This window comes from Salminus brasiliensis, chromosome 12, assembly GCF_030463535.1.
Source record: "Salminus brasiliensis chromosome 12, fSalBra1.hap2, whole genome shotgun sequence".
Classification (NCBI taxonomy): Eukaryota; Metazoa; Chordata; class Actinopteri; order Characiformes; family Bryconidae; genus Salminus; species Salminus brasiliensis.
The window spans coordinates 3,220,583-3,228,086 of NC_132889.1; positions in this window are offsets into that span (position 1 = coordinate 3,220,583).

Here is a 7,504-nt window from a genome sequence, read left to right on the forward strand (position 1 = left end):
AATGCAGCTTTGGATTCATCTGCCCACGGCACATTGCCCCAGATGTCCTGGTCTTGGTCTCTGTGTTCTCTGGAAAGCTTTAGTCTTCTGCTGATATTAAAAAAGACAAAGGTTTTCATGACTGTCCGACTGTCTATCTGTCTGTCCATCTATCTGCCGGACTATTAGTCTGTTTTTATCTGTCTCTGTCTACAGCTTGTTCTAATTTACCACACTGGTGATCCACTATAATGCTCAAACACACCACTAAGGGGCAGCATAGGCCTGCCCTCTCTCTTATTCATATTTCATCCTCCGTCATGGAGAAGCCTACCAATCCATGCCCTTAACCATCTCTGCCGCGCTCCGTCCTTCAACCCCTCAATCCCTCAACGTGTAATCCAACACATCGGACTCTCACACATTAGGGTCAGCGAGGGCCGTAAAGCAGCGAGGGCTCTGAGCTGATTACAGGCGGGTTTAGATTGAGATCCTTCGGTCCGATGTATGGAGGGCGACGTAGAGGTCCAGCAAAGGCTCTGAATTAGAGTCTGTGGAGGTGCTTAAGAGGATAGCTGGGTAGAGCGGGCAGTGCTGGGGGTCATGGAGAGTTGAGTAAGGAATTTGGAGCCAGTTGTTTGCGTAGCAGAATACACACTGAAACACCACTGCTGGTCACTGTCCAGACTGGGACTAGGTAAACGGGTGGTGTTCAGGTGTGGGCCTGTAGGTAGACGACAGCCTGTTGTCAGAGAGTAATCAGACATGGTTGCCAGGGTGATTAAAGACTGATACATACGGACTTCACTGGGTTTCAATGGGTGTACGTGGACTGTGTCTTTCTGTCTCTGGACGTGGACAGTGTTTTCTACTACTGGCTGTAGTATTTGGGTGGTGGGTCAGTCATTCCCAGCCCTGCAGTGACCCTGACTGACGTGGTGGTGCTGAGTGTGTTAGTAGTGTGTGTAGATCAGACCCAGCCGTGCTGCTGCCGGAGCTGGGGATGATGAGGTGGGGTTATGATCAATCATCAAACATCCTGCCCTCATGTGCTGCACTCCTGTTGCAGAATGCAATCAAATCCTCACAGCAGTGCTCCTCCAAAATCTAAAAGCCTTCTTCCCTGGACAGTAGAGACAGTAGCTCCAACCAAGGCACGCTGTCAAAAGTATACATTCCTTGAGGAACTTTTGGAGGTTGTTTAGTTTGACACTGTGGACGAACCTCTTAAGGTTCTCCTAAGGTTCCTTGAAGGTTCCTCAATGGTTTCAGTTTCAAATTAAAGAACCGCAAAAAGGTCCTGGTTCCTCGAGGAACTTGCACTTTTAACAGTGCTGGATCAACCCTTGTTTTAGTACCCTTGAAGTAACAGTGAATGAGCAGGTGTCCCAATACTTTTGTCCATCTAGTGGGAGTTGAACACTGACGAGAAGAGCAGGAGACGGAGGACTGTCTTTAAGGTGCTCTCTCTTACTGATATATCTTTCTGTCTCTCTCTCACACACACACACACACACACACACACACACACACACACACACACATGGTCAGATGCTCTGGATGACGCAGATGTGATATAACCAAGAGACTGACAGGTGCAGAACTGCTGAGGATGGGTCATTAGCTCCACCTCACACACTCACTCACTCTCTCTCTCCACTGGCTGTAGTATTTGGGTGGTGGGTCGGTCATTCTCAGCTCTGCAGTGACCCTGACTGACGTGGTGGTGCTCTTGTTCCTCGAGGAACTTGCACTTTTAACAGTGCTGGATCAACCCTTGTTTTAGTACCCTTGAAGTAACAGTGAATGAGCAGGTGTCCCAATACTTTTGTCCATCTAGTGGGAGTTGAACACAGACGAGAAGAGCAGGAGACGGAGGCCTGTCTTTGAGGTGCTCCAAGAGTCCGTCCTCCAAGAGTCGACCTGCCCTGTCCTTTCAACAGCCACACACACACACACACACACACACACACACACACACACACACAGCAGCTTTGACATCTCCACCCTCCTTGGTGAGTGGGATGAACTCCCTCAATAGAGCCTGTGTGCACCTTTAGGGGCCAGGCCCGTCCCACTCCACTGTTTGTTCACACACACACACACACACACACACACACACTCCGGATTAATCTCCCAAATCCCATTTAAATCGCTGGCACGCGCACCGCCCGGATCAAACTTGTGTGTGAGGAAACTTTCCCCTTCACACTGGCTTAGAGAGGTGCACACACACACACACACACACACACACACACACACACACACTGATGCTCGCACTGTTGGGAGCCACCGAAGTATTAACTGCCCCTCTTCCTCCTTAACCGTCCTCCACTTCACCGCGCGCGCGCTCCCCTCCACACTGCTGCGTGCACGAGGGAAGAAATGGGATTCCCTAAATGTCACCGAGACAAACAGCTCGCGCTGCAGCGTCAGGCGCGCGCGCCTTCAGAAGCAGGAGCCTTTATTGCGTTTCTCGCGCGCGGTTTAACGCACGCGCCCTGACCCTGACAAGAAGAGCAACGTCTCGAGTACAGTGACAGCCCGACAGGAGCGCGAGGATCAGCAGTTTATACCTTTTGGAGAAACAGCGACAGCATCACGCGCGAGCTCCGTTATGAGAAAGGTGTTCACCTGAGAACTGAGCACGTGGGGGGGTAAAACTCATTAATTCAAAGCTCAGCTTTCCACTTCAATAAAGCTTCAATAATAACAATGAATCTCAGCAGCTCTGCACAAATATTACAGCAACACACACACACACGAGCGCGTGCCTGCTTTCACTACGAGTCAGCTGCATAATCAGAATTGTTGCACATTAGCAAAGCTGGAGAACATTTAAACGAGATGATGACTCTCTCTGCAGCTTCTGCACCCACAGAAGCAGCGAGCACGCGCTGCTGAAGAGGGTCAGGCTGTCTCCAGGCTGACCCTTCTCCTCCAAGAGTACCTGGGCAGAGTGTAGTGTATGTAGAGTATTGTGGTCTCCAGACCAAGGCCACCAGGGGGCCCCCAAGAGCACCAAGAGATCATGATAAAAATGCATATATTAAAAATAGCATATATTAATGTATTTTCATAGTTCCCACACCTATACTAGGTTAATCAATTCCTGCTGGTGGCCACAACCACTGCAAATGCAGATATGCGCCGCTTGGGTGGACGATAAAGGCCCGGGCGCTTCAGCGTAGTGCACGATATCGCTCCCTCTCTCAGCTAAGGCCTTCCACTAGATTCGTTTTTTCTGGCCCAGAGAGAAAGGGAATTGCGCAATATGCAGAGGTGGCCGGAGTCAGGGGACCGGTTAATAATAGGTGCATTCCTCCCATGTCTCAAAAAAGGAATGATCCCTCTGGTGCTGAAGTGGTGGTATAGGTGGGGGGGCACAAGTGAAAATCTGCTTAGGGCCCCATAAAGGCTTGGGCCGGCCCTGTATCTGAGCTAAGAGGTATCTTTTGGATCCACGTCTATACAAACTAGCTAAGGGTATTAAGGGTATTTTCTGAGTAAACAGTGAAGATCGTCTGTAAGAAGAACGTCTGCTAAAGGCCTTCAGTGTAAATGGAAATGTGGGAGACTGTACTGTACAGGACTGTATGAGGTTAAGTCAATGGGACGGAGGCCTGTGACGCCAACATGCAGTGCTGAGATCAGCCAGTCCACAGCTGCACATAAGCCCCCAGTGCTACAGAGCTGGCTTAAAGAGCTAAAAGAGGCCCAACAATGTCGAACTGTTTTACTAGATAATGATTGATAATGTTGGGATATTGATTATTGATCAGAACCATCATTTTAGCTGTAATTGGGGCTCAACGGTACAGTATTGATGAAAGCTGGCCGTATATGAATATAGGTATAGCTGAGTGGGCGATCTCAGGCAATCCCAACAGACCCAAATGTCTAACAGCTAACCGCTGCATCTGAGGAAAAGAGAAAACCTTTCATAACACAATAAAGTTCAAGTAGAAAGTGATTATTGAGAATAAATATCAGTTCTAACAGAATGTCGATTATTTTAAAGCATTAAGTAAATTTCCTTTACGTTACTGTGGCAAAATATCTGGTTGTGACTGAAGATTTGAGGTAGCTTAGCTAACTAGCTCGGTCTTCAGCTGTTAATAGAAATGCATTAGCGCTACTTTTATTGCTTGGATAATGTCAGGCTAGTGTAATATATATATATATATATATATATATATATATATATATATATATATATATATATATATATATATATATATATATTATATAAACATGGTAAATCAGCCCTGTTTTACGTACAGCAAGGGTCATTCTGTAAAAAGCAGAATATGGAGAAGAGTAATGAGACTTTGTCAAATGTAGAAATCAAGACTGGAGCAAGGAGTTGGTGAACGATGCTTCTCCATGTTTCTGTTAATATCTTTGAGATCATCCAGCTCAGAAATACGCTTCAAACACTGCCTGAATCTGAAGACTCCACCCTTTCCACCGTGTCCATTGACAGATCGTATGTGACGAGAGTTACGAGAGTATGAAGAAGGGTCAAGATACTCGTCTCTGGCTCTCGTCGGGTCTTACTGGAGAACTCGTGGGTCCGCCAGTTGCCTCTCATCTGTAATTGGGGGATTCGTGTGCAGCTGAGACTCTGGGAAACCCGTTTCAAGCACCAAAACAATTCGGCCACAAGAGCAAAGGGATGTTTTTACAGGGAAAATAAAGATTTTCTAAAATCGGACTTTGGTTTTTCAGGTTTATGGTCGGAGCAGCTCTAAGTCACATGGGGAGAGCCGAGACTGCTCTGAACATTTTGGTCTACAAGCTGTGGGTCTTCTCTTTTACGAAAGCACCTTTTGAGAAAAATTGAGAAAATGCCCTGGTAGACTCCAGAGGTTGGAGGAGAAATTTACTGAAGTCTGTTGTTGTATTGCAGGTCAGATGTTCAGGTTCATTGATTAGTTTTTTTAGACAATACACATACAATACAACACTTTGCAGTAATAAATTAATTAAAAAAAAAAAAAAAAAAAAAAAAAAAAAATATATATATATATATATATATATATATATATATATATATATATATATATATATATTACATTTAAGGCATTTAGCAGATGCTCTTCTCCAGAGCGACTTACAAAAATGCTTTCTATTTACTGAAGCTAGTTTAAATAGACTAAAAATTCAAAGATCCTCTAAGCTTAGACTCTACTAAACACAAGTCAATAAGGAGACCATAATACTCTTCTCTTAACCTGAGTACTCTCAGAAGAGGAGGGTCTTCAGTCTGGGTTTGAAACCAGTGAACGTTGGAAGTCCATTCCACCACTTCGGTGCAGGAGCTAGAAGGGCTCTTGGTGCAGATCGGCTTTTGACCATCGCCATCAAGTACGGAGGGGCTGGCTGGTCCAGTCTTGGCTTTGTAGGCCAGAGTCAGGGTTCTGAATCTGATGACTTGGGCAGCAGCTACAGGAAGCCAGTGAAGAGAAATCAGCAGCACATAGCTGATAATGCTATATGATATGATAAATTATACACGTCATATTGCTATAATGTATCACTAGTTATTATAAATCTCAACAGAATCATATTTTAGCTCTAGTATTTTACTGATTCCCACCTTAACGTTCTCAAAAAAGTGAAGCAAAACAATAATTTTAATCATTTGAAGACGAATTGGGGACACATTTTCATGCAAAACAGTCCAAATCTCAGGAAATGAGGATAAAAACAGTACCCTGCACACCCAAGAGTGCTTGTCTTGTCTTTTTTAATAACACATTTCAATATTGTAACAGCCATTGTTTTTCTAACAAGTAAAAATCATCAAAAAATCTCTAACCAAGAAAAAAAACCAAAACATTTTTTTCTGTTTATTCCAAATAATCAAGGCTTTTCGCTACTCTCCTAATTCAAACAATGAAACTCCTGAACACAGTGAGAAGATATGTTCAACGCATTGTTTCTCAAACAAATTATAAAAATAGATTGCATTTTCAAATACATATTTACAGTATCAAACAGAGATCTTGATATATTAAATGCACAGAGAGGATACAGTATCATTCACTAGGGGAAAGAGTAAACGGCCGTCAGACAGTGCAACACTGTTGTTGTATGTATTAGTGTGTGTGTGTGTGTGTGTGTGTTTGTGTGGGTGCATGTGTGTATTTGACAGAGTCTACAGTGTGTAAATGTTTGAAAAGCGAGAGGGAAATGCTTGTGTTGTACTTTCCATTAAACACATTCCATCTTTTACTGCAGTGAAACTAAACAAGGACGTCTGATATGCAGAAACCAAAGACAAAACTAATAACAGCTAAGTCATATAATCCAGGTGTGTTGGGCTGTTGAGCACATACATTTCAATCTGAATCAGAATCAGAATTCAAATCAACTGTTCACACATGCTCACAAGCTGAGCTTTCAAAGAACATTTCGATCCTCATCAGGATTCAAATCAGATGTTGACATTTAGATCTGAATCTGAATTCAAATCAACCGTTCACACAAGCTCACACTACAGTTCAGTTCAATCTGAATGAGGATTTCAAATAAGCACTGTTCACACCATTTAAACCAATTCTGCATTTGAAGTATTTAATTCATGTGAACTACTTATGCTCATATGCTGCGATTTTGCAGTTCATTTCAAACCGAATCTCAATTCAAATCAACTGTTCACAAGTTGCAATTTTGAAGTAGATTTCAATCTGAATCAGAATTCAAATCAATCGTTCACACAAGCTCACAAGTTGCACTTTCAAAGTAAGGTTCGATCTGAATCGGAATTCAAATCAGCTGTTGATGTTGCACTTTTATAGTTCATTTAGACTGTTCACATGTTGCAATTTTGAAGTACATTTTAATCTGAATCTAAATTCAAATAAGCCATTCATACCATGAATACCAGTACCAGTACTCTGTGTCTGTGTTTGAAGTATTCAATTCAGGTCAATGCTCATGTTTACATGCCGCGATTTTGCAGTACATTTCAAACTGGATCTGAATTCAGATCAACTGTCCACAACTGTTAACATTTCAAGACATTTCAATCCGTATCCGTGACTTTTAAACTACATTTCATTCAAATTCAAATAAACCGCTCATACATATTTGAGGCGTTACACATTTGAAGTACTTCAAATCTTAAACAAATTCAAATCAGCTGTTCACACCAACAGAAATGAATTGGCTAATCCAGATCTGCAATTACACTTAAACACTCCTTACATCTGAGAGGTAAAAATCTCAGAACCTTTCACACCCTTTTTTCCTCAACCACACGTCTGTACACGGCAAAAAGTAACACTTCAAAATTCAGTAACACTACCACATTCAGCACACCTCTTCCTGAAGAACAGCTGTGGTACAAAATACCAACATCAAGCCACACTTTGGTCCGGGTGTTCCGGACAAGTGCCGTCATTACAGTACATAATAACGTCTGTATGTAAGCGACCGACCACTCACAGGTGACCCACACACTCTTAAAAGTGCTGTAAAAAAATATACAAAAAATACTCCGCAGCCATGATCTGAA